Genomic DNA, 17,610 nt, shown 5'->3' on the forward strand with positions numbered 1-17,610 from the left:
TTGAAGTCACAGTAACACATAAATATGGTTAAGACTCGAATGCTGAAATTTGGTTGGTTGGAAAGCTAATTAAACTTCCAACTTGCTCACGTAGAATTACAAAAAGGCAAAATGTGTTTTTCACAGAGATACAGTCCACTGGAATCACCACCAATGGACAGCTGTTAGAGGACTTAGAGTCCTAAGATGATAAATCCAGGCATTCTTTAGATAGTCTTCTGTTGTTCTTTCTTCCCACTCAGAGATTTGTGGGTGTGTGGAATGACACCAGCAGCAGCAATTGTAGCCTTGATGAGAGAGTCCAATTCTTCACCTTCACAAATAGCAAGTTGCAAATGAGGAGGGGTAAAACACTTTCCCTGTAAGTCTTTTGATGCATTTCCTGCCAATTCACGCACGTCTGCAGCAAGGAACTCCAGGATGGCTGCCCTGTGCACAGCTGCAGTCTTGCCCACATGTGCCCATGGCTGGGCGTCCTAGATTTCAGGTGTCAAATACAGCCTGCCCACTGGAAACTGCAAGCCGGTTCTCTGCCGGCGGCACAGCCCTTGTCTTGGCCTTTCCAGAGTCTTTCTCAGCCTTACCACCAGCCATTTTAAGTTCTGCAGAAGCTCAAACAAGCAAGGCGGAGAAAGGACTAGTTAGACAGCAAGCGAGATCCCACCACCTGCTCCTCCATCGCAGCGCAATTCAAACTGCTGAGTTCTAGTGGTTTTATACTTTAATAACCCCTTGAGGTCCCCCAGAGTCCCTCCCTGGGCAACTGCTAGGGTGGGAGGAGGCTTTTACCAGGTAGGGCTCGGGCTCCCACTCCTCCTCAGCCAGAGGAGACTCCCTTACATTTACTGTATTTGTTTGCATACTCCTGTAAGATACCCTTTGAACAAAGGTTTTGAGTCTAAAAAAAAGAAGAAAAACGTTTGGAAACACCTGACCACCTGACTTGGGCAGTCCCATGCCTAGGGTGTCCCATGCCTCGTTCTCTCTCTTTTTTTTCCTGGTACATAATAGGTGTTTAACAATTTACTTCCATTATGTATGTATGTATGTATGTATGTATGTATGTATGTATGTATTTATTTAAATTAGTTTTCAATTACAGTTGACATACAATATTGTATTAGTTTCAGGTGTACAACATAGTAATTAGACATTTGTATAACTTATGAAGGGATCACCCGATAAGTCTAATTGGAGTGGTTGTTTTCATCTTTCTTTTGCTTACTTTACTTTTTACTCTACCGAGTTTGCCATGGGTAAGCTTTCACTAAAGGGAATGTTCGTCTCTCTGTCTTCCCTTCTGATCTTTTTCCAGCTTTGTTTTCTCTGCATGTCCTTTGGTTTCTGAGATCTCATCTCATGAGCATCTTCAGTGTTTCTGTGATTTTCATAATTGTGGGGTTTCTTTAGTCTGTGACCTGGATTTATCTTGTTTTCTTTTATAGCAAAACATGCAAATTTCCTGGGATCACCCTCTACTTTTCTTTAAAGAGTAATAGTTTATTCTTAATGTATAAGTTGCACTTCTTTTTCGGTTTATTGAAATATAGTTGGTATACAAAAAACTGTGCACATTTACTATGAACACCCTGATGAGTTTTTGGACATATGCATACACTTGTGATACTATTCCCACAACCCAGTTACTAAACATATCCATCACCTCCAAAAATTTCTGTGTGTGTGTGTGTGCGTATGTTGGTAAGAATACTTAGCATGAGATCTATTCTCTTAAAATGCTTCGAAGTGCAGAATACCCTATTGTTAACAATAGGTACTTTGTTGTACAGCAGATTTCTACACCTCCACTTCTTGCCATCCTCTATTCCATCTGCTCTTTCTCTAGAACTCTTTCTCCATCTATTCTGTCTCATCTGCAGACTGAGCTCCTTGCCTCTAGCCTTTGCCCTTTCTTGTCTGTCAAACACACTCTTGCAAAGTAATTTTCCTCTGGCACCATCTTACACGATGGTGATCAAGACTACTAACTTGATCCAAAAACTATTAACAATTTCTCATCTTCAGAATAAAATTTCTTTTGAATAATTACCTATACTCAACAGGCTTGTGTATGTAATTTGTGCTTCCCTTGATCTCTCAGTTCATTCCCCTCTCAGCTACCTTGTGGTCTCCTTTATCTAACACCCAATAATCTGGTCCACTCAACAGATGGATACTTGCACAGTGTCGACAAAACCTTCTGAATCCATTGAGGTGGCTAAACTATCCTCCAGTATGTGTCACATAATACCCCTCCATACAGAAGATATTGAATGAGTAATTTATTATTTGCAATTGTCCATTGTACCATTGTGTGGTGTTTGCCCACGTAAATGCAGTCTGTTGAGATTGTAAGCTCTCTAGTGCAAGCATAGTGCCTGACTTGCTTTACAGTGCCTTTTGCTTGTGGGGCCTTAAGAAACAGTCCCAAGTCATGGGACGATGTGTTGTATGTGACATTTGTAGGCCAGCAAAGATTTATTACTCTCAGTGAATTCTGAGAAAAAGCAAACTCTGGGACAAATGTCTTTACAGTGGAAATTATGACTATAAAGTCTCCTTGATAGAAGAGCTATTTGTTGTCCTCATCTCCAACTGATGAAGCAAGTAAATGTGACTTTGGCTGCTTTTAAAATTTGCTAAGCTTTCAGGATTCCCCATTTAGTATCACTTAGGTTACAAAGAATGCATTATGTACATTTTCATGTTTATTGACCTTAACACATGGTGCCTTGGCTGCTAGAATAAATCCTTTATTGACATTGTTCATTTGGATTAGTAAATTTAAGTATTACTAAAACTAAATGGATTTTTACCAGGTAAGATGTTGGACAAACTTTAAGGGTAGTGTGAATTTTTTTAGATGCACTAATGGCCGAAAAGTTGGTCTACCTGTACGTTATACCATTTATGCACCTACAAATCCTTCCCTCCCGCTTTTCTTCCTTCTCTCACTCTTTCTGTTACTACTAGGCAGGGAGGCAGAGTTGGATGCCTCTACTCCTCCTTTTTTTCATACAAATTGTAAGGGGCTGCCAGGCTTAGTGTGTCTTTAAAAAGAAGCATGGTATGGGTGTAAAGATTTTGATTACAAATTCATTATTGGTAGATTTGGGAACTTTCTATGCATGTAGTTCTATTCCATCAAATGTATGACAACAGAGAATATTGCAGGAATTTCAAATCTATGATCACAAGTTTGTATTCTCCTAGCTTGCTTTTTTAATTAAGGTATAATTTACAAACAATAAAATTCACCCTTTTAAAAAAAGTGTATAGTTCCACAAGTTTTGACTAATGCATATGTCATGTTACCACTACCACAATCAAGATAGAAAACATTCTGTACTGACATTCCAAAAAAATCCCCTTATACTTTTTTATAGTCAAACCCCCAGGCTCTTATATACCTTTTTTGTGACTGTCAAATAAACGGAATCAAACAATATGCAGCCTTTTTTCATTTAGCATATTACATTTGAAATTCACTCACGTTGCTGAGTGTATCAGTAATTATTTCCTTTTTGTCGCTGTGTAGTATTCCATTGTATGATATAACAGTTTGTCTCTCCATTCAGAGGTTGAACTTCCAGTTTGTGGAGATTATGAATAAAGTTGCTATAACTATTCAGGTACAGGTTTTAGTGCCAACATAGGTTTTCATGAGTAAATGAAATGGAGTGGGATTGCTGTGTTGTATGGTAAGGTATATTTAACTTTATAAGAAACTACAAAACTGTTTTCCAAAGTGGTTGTACCATTTTGCATTTGCATCAGCAAAGTATAAGCATTGCAGTTATTCTGAATCTTTACCTGCATTTGGCATTATCAATTAAAATATTTTCTTTTAAATTTATTGGGGTGACATTGGTTAGTAAAATTATATAGATTTCAAGTGCACATTTCTATAATGCATCATCTATATATTGCATTGTGTGTACACCACCCAGAATTAATTGTCTTTCCATCACCATATTTGACCCTCTTTTCTTTCTTCTACCACTCCCTCAGCCCCCTTACTCTCTGGTAACCACTAAACTGTTGTTTGTGTCCATGAGTTTTTGTTTCCTTGTTTGTTTAGCTTGTTCGTTTGTTGCTTTTAGGTTTTTATGCCACATATGAGTGGAGTCATATGGCTCTCGACTTTTTCTGTCTGACTTATTTCGCTTAGCATAATAATCTCAAGATCCATCTATTTGTTGCAAATGGTAATATTTTTTTCTTGTGGCTGAGTAATATTCCATTGTAAGAGTATATATGGACCACATCTTCCTTATCCAATCATCTATTGGAGGACACTTTGGTTGTTTCTATGTCTGGGACACTGTGAATAATGCTGCAGTGAACATAGAAGTACCTATATCTTTAAGGATAAATGTTTTCAGGTCTTTTGGGTAGATACCCAGAAGAGGAACTGCTAGGTCATATGATAATTCTATTCTTAATTTTTTGAGGAACCTCCATCCTATTTTCCATAGTGGCTGTACCAGTTTACATTCCCACCAGCAGGGTATGAGTATCCCTTTTTCTCCACAACCTCTCCAACACTTGTTATTACTTGTCTTGTTGATGATAGTCATTCTAACAGGTGTGAGGTGGTATCCCATTGTGGTTTTGATTTGCATTCCCCTAATAGGTAGTGAAGTTGAGCATTTTTTAATATATCTATTTGTATGTCTTGGGAGAAGTGTCAGTTCAGGTCCTCTGCCCATTTTTTCATTGGATTGTTTGTTTGTTTTTTTGTTGTTGAGGTGTATGAGTTTTTTATGTATTTTGGATACTAGCCCCTTATTGCAGGTGTCGTTTGCAAATATCTTCTCCCATTTCACTGGTTGTCTCTTTGTTTGAATGTTGGTTTCTTTTGCTGTGCAGAAGAGTTTTAATTTGATACAGTTCCATTCATTTGTTTTTGCTGTTACTTGCCTTGCTTTTGAGGTCAAATTCATAAATTCTTCTCTGAACTCACGGTTCATAAGTTTAATACCTATGTTTTCTTTTATGCAATTTATTGATTCAAGTCTTATGTGTAGCTCTTTGATTCATTTTGAGTTAATTTTGGTATGTGGTGACAGATAGCAGTCTAGTTCCATTTTCTATTCTGGTAGGCAGATAATGGAATTTCATTGTGATTTTAATTTACCAATTTACTAATGACTAATAATGTTGAACATTTTTTAATATGCTTGTTTGCCACCTTTGGTAAAGTGCTGTTTAAATCTTTTGCTCATTTCTTAATTAGGTTGTTTGTTTTCTTATTCTTATCATTAAGTTTTGAGACCTGTTAATATTTTCTGGACACAAATCCTATAACAGATATGAGATTAGTAAGTATCTTTTTTCTAATTGTGGTTTATCTTTTCATACTGTCAGTTTCTTTTGAAGAGCCAAAATTATTGATGTTTAAGATGTTCAGCTTATCAATCTTTTTTCTTTTATGGATCATGCTTTTGTTATTGTATCTAAGAGATCTTTGCCTAATCCCACATTATAAAGATTTTGCTCCTTTGTTTCCTTATGGAAGTTCTATAGTTTTAGGTTTTACATTTATGTCTGATTCATGTTGAGTTAATTTTTATTTGTAAGAGTGGGAATTGAAGTTTATATTTTTACTTATGGATATCCAAATGGTCCAGCATCATTTGTCCAAAAGCCTATATGTTTTCCATTGAATTGCCTTTGCAACTTTGTTCATGATCAATTGACCATATATATACCTATATGGATTCTCTCTTCTATTCCATGGATCTATATGTTTATCCTTCTGCCAGTACCACACTCTCAGGATTCCTATAGCTTGATAGTTTATCAGGCAGTGTATATCTTCCAACATGATGTTTTTCTTCCCTAAATTATTTTGTTCATTCTAGTTCCTTTGCCTTTGTATTTGAATTTTAGAATCCCTTCCCAATGTTAGGAATCTCTCATGGTTTGGGCCTGTCATGTTTCTTGTCCCTCCCTTAGAGATAGAGGTTTCTTTCCCTCTCTTGTTCTCCCAGCTGCAATGGGTCTTCACCTGTGCTCTGTGGGTGACTGAGCTTGTGGCTCTTTCCTCAACAGCTTCAAGTTTTTATTTTTCGGGGCAAGATTGTGAGTGGGATTTTGTGCCTTTTTGTGGTGGCAACTGCTTCTCTTTTCTGGGCCAGGAGCATTGAGGGTGCTTTTCTGTGGTTTCCTACTCTGTCTCTAGTCTTTCTTGTGAGTGTCCAGTGAGGTCTGTGAATTGGTGTGGATTTCTCTGTGTCTGTGGTGTCCAGAGGTTCTGTGATCTCATGCCGGCCCACTCTCAGCCTTTAGCAATTGGTTAAAAATTTTCACTACATTTTTCTTAACTCCTTGTGTGGTAGTCATTATCTATTCCAAGTAAATACACCTGTAACAACAAGAGCACCTGTGCCCTCTTCTTTTGGGAGACATTTGTTTTTCCTTAGATTTAAGGCTACTTATTTGCTCTGCAACCTCAGCTCTTGTGTGGGTTCAAAAACTTTATGATTTTGAATATTATCTGGATTTTCCCTCATTGTAAGAGTAGGGACAATGTTCTTTCCAGCTTTCTACATCTTAAGTGAAAACTGGAATTTAGCATGTATTAACTTCAAACTCTCTCCTATGTGGCTCCCACCTAATGCTGGTTATTTACATTTATTACAAAATTGTTTTTAAGAATTTTGTGACCTTGTTAAGAAGGCCCAGATTCAAAACCAATCACCAGATATGAATTAAGAGCAAGTCTCTTTCTATTAAGATATTAGGTAGTAGATTTTAACCTGAGAGCCATTTCCATTGGACTGGTAGTAGTTGCCTGAATGTCGTGTTGAAAGGATTGTGAGACAAATTTTAATTTTGTGTTTAATTGATGAAGTCTGCCATGAGCACAGGATGGCTAAGGAGGAGCTCTGATGGCATATAGCATATATCTGCTTTCCTTGATCAGGCCCTAAGGAAATGGGAGAGTAGGGATGAGGGGAGAGAAATTTCTCTAGAGAAGCAGTGGATACAGTTTTTAGCTAAAGGAACTTGTGGTATAGTTGGAGAGGAATTATGTGAACTGGTGAAACAGACGCAGACAGTATAGTAAAAGTTGAAACTGTACAGGTATAGGAAGATGATCAATTTGGGGAAAGGGAATGCATGATGTGGACTTCAGTGATCTTAGAAGGGGATGTTCACCCAGGAAAAGGAGCGTGGGCCAGAGAGTGAGGTCAGTTCTGAGACTATTGAATTCTGGGTGATAGAGCATTTTACAAGTAGAAACATCCTGTGTAGAGGGAAAGACCGTGGAAGAGAGGCTGGGATGGCATCATCATCATCATCATCATCATCATCAGAAAGTTGACAATTAAAAACAATGAGAGAAGATGAATTGATGGAGGGAGCAAGCAAGCACATATGGAGCATATATGGCAAAGAATGAAGAACTGAGGACAGACTTCGGGTTGGGGCAGCGTGGGGAGAGCTACCCTCAGCAAGACAGAAGAAGAGTTGCTGGTGAAGGAGACAGCACTGTGATGGCTTCACAACAGCTGGTATTTCAGACTCCTATTCATACCTCAAGGCTCAGGAGAGTCCCTGTGTGGCTTTCCTGATCTTTGGGCAGACTCACTTGTTCTCCTCTTGCTTCCCCAAACCCTTCGTTAATACTCTGTGTAGCACTTACTACATTACCTCATAGTTAGTGGTGTGTGTGTGTGTGTGTGTGTGTGTGTGTGTGTGTGTGTTGGTCTTTTGTTTTGTAAATGACTTGAAGTCTTAGGCTGTGTCTTATTCACCGCCTCTCACCATTGACTCATATAGATTTTGAGTAATGCTTGTGGAGTTGAATTTAAAAGTGACATATCTTGCCAAGGGATCAAGATAAAAAGACTTGGGTTTGACAAGAAATAAGTGAATAGTGACTTTCAAGGGAGCAATTTCAGGACAGTGACAGAGAGTGTTCTGAAGTTCTGGTTTTGTTCTGGTTCAAGTGTTTTAGAAACCACAGAGATGTGGTTACTGTTTTGAATCATCTCACTGCAATCTTTCTACTTAAGCAAAAAATGTTCACATCTCTTTGGAAAGTGCAGCAGTCTGGGGGTAAAAAAGACACTATTCACAGATTTAGTGTTGATGGTAGAAGTGTTCATAAGAAAATAGATAGAATTTGCATTTGGCTAAGTGATAAAGGAAAGCTAAAAGGAAAAGTGAAAGCTGTTTGCTTGCAGTGTTTCCCAAAAACTGGGTATGCTCTCTGGGCATTGAAGAAGCATCATTTTGTATTTTTCAGGATCAGAAGTGCTGCTGCCAGGATGAAGGTCTCAGGAGAGGGCTCCTTAGCCAGAATATTAGAGACATGAGTAGATCTTGGGGCTCAAACTAGTAAGGCTCCAAATTTGTAGTTTATACTACATCACCTCTTGGATATTTGCTGGGGTTCTCTGCAGGGAGCAATACTTACCTTTCACTTTTCCATGTCTATTAGGAATTTTACCCAAAATAACTTCTCTCCTTCTTCCTGCCTGAATGCAATCAGGCCCCTTGCACAAAACAGTTGACCTCTTTTGCTCAATGTTTCCTGAACTATAAGAAGCTATTGTGTACAGCTGTGCAGGTTGCACATTAAACATATCCAAGAGGGTTGAGCAGCTCAGTGGTCTAACTACCTAGACCATGGTGGTTACGGGTGCCCTGGAGTTATGCAACATGATGGACTTGCAAAAGGTATGGAATGGAGATTCAAATGGAGGGTAAGCTTCATAGGGCCAGGCTACTGAGTGTAACTGTAAAATAAAGTTCAGATCATAATAACTGCTTAAAAGCTTGTAATTGCCATATAGAGAGGTTTCAAGGACCCACAATCAACTTGATGTGGGTATTCCTTATTAACTCCAATAAGGAAGATGGGAAATTATCCTTAAAGGTTGACCTTGAATGGGATACCAGGTATCATGGCCTTTGCTACTTATTTAGTGATCACGTGCTACATTCAAAAATACTGTGTTCAGCCCTCTTAGATTTCTCACTGGGGTGATACTCTGCTTGTGAAACCTATCACAAGTTTGATTGCTTCATGGATTTGGAAAACCATAATAGAAGAATGTTCAGGACAATATAATAATTGTATTGAAATATAAGAATTGTATGTGAAAAAGCTTAATTTATACATATGATAACTAATTTCTTAAGGAGCACAATTCTATTTATCTTTTCAACATGTGTTAAAGAAGATATTTAGCTGCAGTGTAATGCTTTTTTTCCCCAGAAGATGCCAAGTTGCTAAGTGAGGTAAAGTGGGCTTCTGTCCCTCTGGATACAAAGGGATGGCTGTGTGACCTCTGGAAGTCCCTTTGGTTAAGCTCTGTGGTTTAATGATTCTTTGGCTCGGGACCAAACTCACATAATGTTCAGACCATAAGCCTCCGACATGAGTTTTAAATTTAGCCCAGACTTAGGGAGTCATTACCATCCCTTCCTCGAATCCTTAAAGTGCAAACCATCTTGCTATCAGAGCTACAAGCTATAAAACCATGAAGCTAACAGGAACACAATTTAATATTTTTTAAAAAATAAGACCACCAATTTTTGTGATGTGTTAAATGATTTGTGCATCAGGCAGTTATCTTTAATTGGGAAAACTAGCTTGACTTCTAAACAATTAAACTAATTTTTGAAGTATTTTTTCCCTTTGTTCTTTAGAAAACTGAAGAAAACTGAGTTTGTTTCCTGACACTACCACTCACTAGCTATGTGATAATACTAATAACTAACATTTTTAGAGAGCCTACTAGGTGCCGGACACTGGATGTTTCACATATTATTTAATTTGTTCCTCACAATGACTTTATGAGGTGGGCACTACTATTATCCCCATTTCAAAGATGAGAAAAAGAAGGCATAGAGCCTATACATACCCCTTTGGCTACACTGATCCCTGGTTAAAGTAGCCCTACCTCAGTCCTCCTGGGTGAGGAACAGCTTAAAGCCAAATAGCAGAGTGCTTAAGAACTCAGACTTGGGAGCCAGACTGTCTGGATTGAATTCTTGTCTAAACCTGCTTACTAGCTGGGAAAGTTACTTACACAATTTGTGCTTCAGTATCCTTATTTGTAAAATGGGGATGATAAGAACCGTAATTTTACCTCTTAAGGTAATAAAGAGATTTGACTGAGAGAGCAGGTGTGAAGTGCCAAGAACCTAGTAAATGGACACGTCCAATACACGCTGGCTAATGTTAAAGTTGCACACTGGCGGGCAGAAGACGACAGCTTCTGGGATTGGCCACCCGCAGTTCTAGTTGGACTTGGAAATTTATTTATACGAAACTGTGGATGGTTGATGATTGATAGCGGGTCCGTGTTTGAGTTGATGTGGACTGAGTGAGCGTGCACTCTGTACCTGGAGTAGGGACGAAAGCGGGCTTCCATATTTTGCCTACTTTTTTGTGCTGTCTCTCTTGTCCAGGACACCGGTTGCCTATTTATTTGTTCTCTCTCCAGGCTAGTTCCGTAGGCACCTCACTCCTAGAAGCTGGGGCTCATAGAGCGTGGCCAGGAGAACATATGGGGCATAGGCATAAGCAAGCCCGCACGATGGCTTTCCAGAGTCGTGCGATAGCGCCGTGACGGCAGAGGGATGAAGTGAGTCATTCTCTGTGTCTTCACTGATGGATCCATATGTCTGGGTTGATAAAGGCAGGGCCTAAATGGCAGTGTCTCCTGCTCTTTAGGATTTGACTTGGTTTTGCCAAAGTTTAGAGAGAAACCAGAATGCATTCTCCCCAGGGCCAGGTAAGGTCTGTGAGTGTGAGGGAAGACATCTCGCTCTTTATATATATATATATATATATATATATATATATATATATATATATATATATATATATATATATATATATGTATTTTAAATTAATTAGATTTATTGGGGTGACAATTGTTAGTGAATTTACATAGATTTCAGGTGTACAATTCTGTATTACATCATCTATAAATCCCATTGTGTGTTCACCACCCAGAGTCAGTTCTCCTTCCATCACCATATATTTGACCCCCTTACCCTCATCACCCACCCCCCACCCCCTTACCCTCTGGTAACCACTAAATTATTGTCTGTGTCTATGAGTTTTTCTTTCTCATTTGTTTGTCTTGTTCTTTTGTTGTTTTTGGTTTATATACCACATATCAGTGAAATCATAGGGTTCTCTGCTTTTTCTGTCTGACTTATTTCACTTAGCATTATACTCTCAAGATCCATCCATGTTGTCACAAATGCTCCTATATCATCTTTCCTTAACGCCAAATAGTATTCCATTGTGTATATGTACCACAACTTCTTTATCCATTCATCTATCGAAGGACATTTTGGTTGTTTCCATGTCTTGGCCACCGTAAACAAAGCTGCAATGAACAATGGAGTACAAGTGTCTCTATAGAGAAATGCTTTCAGATTTTTTGGATAAATACCCAGGAGAGCGATTGCTGGGTCGTATGGTAATTCTATTCGTAATTTCTTGAGGAACCTCCACACTGCCTTCCATAGCGGCTGCACCAGTTTGCATTCCCACCAACAGTGTATGAGAGTTCCTTTTTCTCCACAGCCTCTCCAACACTTGTTACTATTTGTCTTGTTGGTGAAAGCCATTCTGACTGGGGTGAGGTGATATCTCATTGTGGTTTTCATTTGCATTTCTCTGATGATTAGCGATGTTGAGCATTTTTTCATATGTCTATTTGCCATTTCTATATCCTCTTTGGAGAAATGTCTCTTCAGGTCCTCTGCCCATTTTTCATTTGGGTTGTTTGTTTTTTTGTTGTTGAGTTTCATGAGTTCCTTGTATATTTTGGATATTAGCCCCTTATCAGAGGAACTGTTTGCGAAAATCTTCTCCCATTCAGTTGGTTGCCTCATTATTTTGTCAATAGTTTCTTTTGCTGTGCAGAAGCTTTTCAGTTTCATATAATCCCATTTGTTTATTTTAGTTTTTACTTCCATTGCCTTTGGAGTCAAATTCATAAAATGCTCTTTGAACCCAAGGTCCATAAGTTTAGTACCTATGTTTTCTTCAATGCAGTTTATTGTGTCAGGTCTTATGCTTAAGTCTTTGATCCATTTTGAATTAATTTTGGTACATGGTGACAGATAGCAGTCCAGTTTCATTCTTTTGCACGTAGCTATCCAATTCTGCCAGCACCATTTATTGAAGAGGCTGTCTTTCCTCCATTGTATGTTTTTAGCTTCTTTGTCAAAAATTATCTGTCCATATTTATGTGGTGACATCTCGCTCTTTAGAGGGACTCTCGGCCACCCCTCTTCATTCTCAGATCCTTTTCTGAGACTCTCCTCTCCCTCCCCTCATCAGGCATTGAAAACTCTGCTTAGTTCTCTGGCTACATTTTTAGAAATGAAAGAGACTGATGTGTGCCACCTTTCATGTCCCTGGAGATGGGGCAGAGGACAAAGAGAATAGAATCTGAAGGTAAAAAGGACACTATTCATAGATTTCAGGATATTTCCTAAGTATGGCCTGGGGCCTTTTTTTTGTGCATTGGTGAGGAATCCTAAGGTCCCTTAGAGGTGGCTGCTCGAATGTCGGGTGTAGAGCAGGGCTTCTTAACCTCGGATTAGTGCCATTTTGGGTAGGATGATTCTTGGTTGTTGAGGAGGGCAGAGTGTCTTATGAAGGTAGGATACTTAGCAGCAGCTCTGACCTCTACCCACTAGATGCCAGTTGCACCTCCTACGGTGTGACAACCAAAAACATCTCCAGACATTACCAAATAGCAGAGGGGCGGCAACAGTCCTTGATTACTCTCGCTGAGGTTACAATGGTTTAGCATGAAATGGGCTGACTTCTTCAGTCTGAATCTGAGCACGCACCCAATAAGTTCATTCATTTAATAATATTCTCCATATTCTGCTTTCTGCACATGAAAGTTGGTCTCAGTCTAAGCATGTGCGTATGCGAGCGTGTGTGTGTGTGTGTGTGTGTGTGTGTGTGTGTGTGTAATGCATGGCACTCTCTGGGAAGTATCTCACATTCTAAGGGGTCACAAAGGACCACAGCTAGCGCTGTCCTACCCACCCTATAGAGCTTTGGGTCCAATGCGGAAATATTCCTGAGGGAACTTTGTAAATAAAAGAAGAACCCACACAAAGGTATTGCCCACTCACATCAGGGCTCGGATCATGGATGCTTTCTTTTCAGTACTAGCACCACGTGTCAGGGTTGGTGCCAAGTCCGACCATTTCCACCAAATGCTGATTATGGGTCTTTGTAAGAAAAACAGGACCATGGGCTTCCTGTAAGCTACAAGCCTCCCTGCCTACACTCTCAAAGCATCCAGAGGCAGCCCGTCTTCTTTGAATAGCCAGAGAACCTGCCTTCCCCGCCTTGGGGTAAAGACTGGGGTGTAGAGGTTCTCTCTGACTGGCTGGCACTCACAGTGGTCCAGGGAATGGGAATGCCAGTTAGGATGGAGCCTGAGGGTATAAGCTGGAGGTCTGCTTGTGGCAGGCACTCCCCGCTGTGAAGAACCAGATTTGACCTGAGAAGCATGAGTCAAGGGGGCTGCCTGAATTAGATCTAGGGGGAATGTAATTCCAGGGAGCAGGGTGGCACTACGTGCGGAGGGAGCTGGAAGATAAGTACAAAATTGCTCAGGGTAATCTTGGAGCTGTAACATCAAACAGACCATTCTTTCTTGGGATAGGGGCTGGGGCAGCTCTTGCAATATTATTCCAATGTCTGAGCCAGGAAAACAGGGCTTGAGGAAGAGCCAGGAAAGGTGTAGGAGCAATAAACTCCTGGATAGTTTTAGTGAATTGGGACAGAAGCCCAAGGCGCCCTCCAGCCTGGGGCTATGTGCCTGAGTGTAGGTGTGACAATTGGTCTAGAGGCTTAGAGATGGGACAGGTAGACTGGAATAGGAACTGGGGGAGATTTTCTACTGTGACTTTTTGATGGCCTTACTTAGGAACAAGGCCCTCACATAGTCATTCCATCAATTAGTCACTCAACAAACATCAGGTGTTTACTGTATGTGAAGTACAGAGCCAGAAACCAGAGAGGCTACAAGAAAGGATAGACCTAGACTGAGTAACTGGAAGTCTAGAGTGAAAGGTGTGGCATCCACACAAATAAAGACCACAGGAAATAGAGTGTTAGGAGTATTTGGAGGAGGGAGAAGGTATTAAAAGAAGCATGTGTGTAACTCACAATAGGATTAGTAATTATTTAGAATACTTAATGCCCATTAAAAGCCCAGGAAGATGGACAGTGGGTGAAGGTAGCTTTGTTAAACTTACTGAAGCTCAGATCTCATTCTTATTTCACTTCTTCTTAAACTAGGTGGAGGTTCATGGTTGGTCCTGATTTCTCATGGCTTTGGTTGTTGTTTGGGACTTTTCAGAAGGCGTTGGCTTCCAACAGTTGGTGATGGCTTGTACTTCTTTTTCAAAGGTTATTTTCTTCCCAGTAGATGCTTTTACCATGGATATCCCATTCAGGGAATCCCCTAAAATATAGAACTTGGGGACAGGCTGTGGTTTTTACACAGAGACTGACCTGTATGTGTTTGAAGATTCCGTCCTGGCCTACCTAATGACATGCTTTCCACACAAACTGCCGGAGAATTGGATTAAACCCTTTCTCTTGGCCTTCATTCTTAATAGCATTTGTCTAGACTTTTCCTGCAATCTTGCCACAAAATACCAAAAATATTGACAAAAATAATGGAAAAGATGGCAATTATGCTGCTCTAACTCCTCCCCGCCTTATGTTGTCAGCACAGCGGATAAAACCTATTTTATGGGAAACCAACCCGCTGCCACAATTCCTAAAGTTTATTTGCACAGGAAAATAAAGGCAACTTTTTATTTGTCACCTCCTGAGAAGAAATGTGATTCCTGTCCCCTTGCTTCGTATTAGCCTTCCTTTTTCCTGCATGTTTTCATCCCGTGCTGTCTGATCATTTTATAGAAAGGAGGATTTCTGCTTTTGACCTTACCTCTTGCTGCTGTCACATTCCAATTTTCAAATGACCAGTCCCCATTTGCCATTTTTGGGGGTTGGGGGTGTATGTTCTGAAGCCGAAGCATACAAGACTCGGGCCCATTTTTTTTGAAAAGCTGGCTAGGTTTCCCATGTGACAGTGGCTCCTTGGGAAAGCTATTCTTTCATGCAGCAGCAGTCCGGCATTGATCAGTGGGAAAGTTCAAGGCGGCAACTCATCAAGCATGGCTTCAATACCAGATTCCAGACAAGGTCTGCAATAAATAAGAGCAGTAACAAAGAATCCTATTTCCTTCTCACACAGAAAACCAGCAATGACATAGTTCCGAATTTCAGGGTTCAAGCATAGTGTCTTCTCCCTGCACTGCAAGTTGAAAGCAGGATGACTTTCCTCTCTGAGAAGTTACATGAGCATGCATTTCAGGTCCTTTCATTAATGTAATATTCAATTTTGTAGGTTGATTGGGGATTTTTCAGCGTGTGCACTGATTATCGTTTAGGTTGTTGGAATAGAATTGGTATTGTCAAAAACGTGTGTTTAGATTTTCTCATGTTGGTTTTAATTGACTCATCTTCCTTTCCCTCCTAACCTCTCCATCCCTAATAATAATGTCAGGATTTCCGTGTGAACACACGAAAAGAAGATTCCTTTGCTCTAACTAGATAGGGAAATTTTTTTTCTCTAAATGGCAGTGTGATAAAAAAATATACACCCTATGAGTCCCTCACGGATTATTGCTATTGATTTCTTTCCTTGAAACGTGGAAATGTTACCAGATAGGGTGTTAGGAATAGGTGTGTGGGTGCAAATGCAGTTTATTGCTTGTTGACTAAAAATCAGTGAAAACCTTCACCATTTGTGTGCTTATGTTGAATGTAAAGGTGAATTTTAATCCCAAACCAGTCCTTTGAGAAAAGCTTTGTATGATGCAATAAGCGTTATTTTTACAGTAAATTTATATTTGAAAGAAATAAGCTTTATGGCAGACTCACCACACATAAAGATTTCAAGCATTTATACTCTCTGGCTTATTGAAACACTATCTTTGTTTTAACTGAATGCAATCAATGAAATTTACTTATCGCAATCAGATTTCTATTGTGTCTGTTTTCATCTCCACACTCTCCCCAGACTGCTCCTTTGAGCTTCCGTTGGGTTCCCTGCTCAGGCAAGTGTGAATCGAATCGCTTCAGGTTTCTAGAAGCTAGGTGCCTGTGTGTAGCACACGGCCACTGAGCCCGACCCTTGGGGACGTACCCATTAGGAAGAAAAGGCTGACCTTCTGTCACTTTCCTTCTCCTCCCTTTTAATGATTCCTTTTCTATCCTTTGGAGAAGATCTTTCCAGCCCTTTGACCCCTGTTAGAAGAGGAAGGCTTAAACAGCTAAAAGTACCCTCAATCTCAAGGCTTCCCAAGAAAGCTCAAGAGGCCTTTTAAGAAATGCCAAAAGACAGGAGCCTCAGTTTCCAGTGCATTTAGAAGGCAGATCCCACCCCAGCACTATTTCCATCCTCATTTATTTTATGGAAGTGACCAGTGTGTGTGGGAGGAGGCCCCCGCCTTCCATCCTCACTTGTCAGTGCCCCTAGAATCGACACGTTCGAAGAGTGGCTGCCTTTTAATGATAGCCCTCGGACTGTGGAGAGCACTGTGTAATTGGGAAAAGAGCAAGGAAAATGTGTGTCTGACGCAGTTGCTAGGTTGCTACTTTGTGGGCTTTAGTGTCCATGGAAAAACAAATACTGTTGGGTAGATGGCTGCCCTATCCTAAAATGGTGAGATGCAAAGTGCAGGATTTCTGAAAGGAGGACGATTGTGGGTCTCCAGTGCCTGCTTGTGCTTTCTGATGTGACTTGGATTCATATAATTAAAATGGCAGCCGACACTGATAAAAAGGTGTTCTCCAGTGGCGGGCATTGTAACATGCAATACAATACGATGTGTATATTCAAAAATTAAATTCAAACTACGTCTCTGGAATTAGGAACTGGGAAACCGAGGCAAAGGGAGGCTAAGTACAGTCTTGACCATGATAAGAAAATTTATGTTAGAAGACAGCTGTGCCGTTTATTAGCTCTTTGACTTGGGTGAATCACTTAATCTTTCTGAGCTTACGTGTTCTCATCTGTAAAGTGGGGGTTGTTAATTCCACCCTCAGTGTTGTCATGAGAATTAAATGGGGTACAATGGAGTCCTGGGATCGCCACCTCCTTTCCACTTTCTCATCTTACCCCGGACTCTTCTCCAGGTGCCCATCTTTTGGAAGTACTGGTGGAGAACAGCAAACACATGGTGAATTTTAGGCACTATGCCCAGAGAAAAGGGTGATTTTCAAAGGGATGGCTTACTATCCTCCTTCTGGGAGAAGCTATAGATAATCTTTTATCTGTCACAGAAAGGAATCCAAACCCAGTTGCATCAGTCAATTACAGATGAGATGGGAGTGGCTAAAAGGATTAGGTATTTGATTCCACATTCTGGGGTAGTTGCTGCCATCTCTACTATAGGAAAAGCAGGAATAAAAGAAGAATTTAAAGATTCATTGTTCTTACTCAGATTAACCCCTTCTCCTGTTCTCTTTATTTTCTATATGCACATACACGCCTCCTGTTCTGTTTTCAATATGCA

At 40.1% G+C, this 17,610-nt stretch overlaps 1 pseudogene across 1 annotated transcript; it reads right to left on the reverse strand.

Annotated features, from left to right (window-relative positions):
- Positions 1-206: 206 nt before the first annotated feature.
- On the reverse strand, positions 207-594 carry LOC308497878 (histone H2A.Z-like; annotated as a pseudogene). Its single transcript has one exon. The product of its transcript is annotated as a histone H2A.Z-like (transcript).
- Positions 595-17,610: the final 17,016 nt, after the last annotated feature.

The sequence above is a fragment of the Rhinolophus hipposideros genome, assembly GCF_964194185.1.
Source record: "Rhinolophus hipposideros genome assembly, chromosome: 5".
NCBI classification, from domain to species: domain Eukaryota; kingdom Metazoa; phylum Chordata; class Mammalia; order Chiroptera; family Rhinolophidae; genus Rhinolophus; species Rhinolophus hipposideros.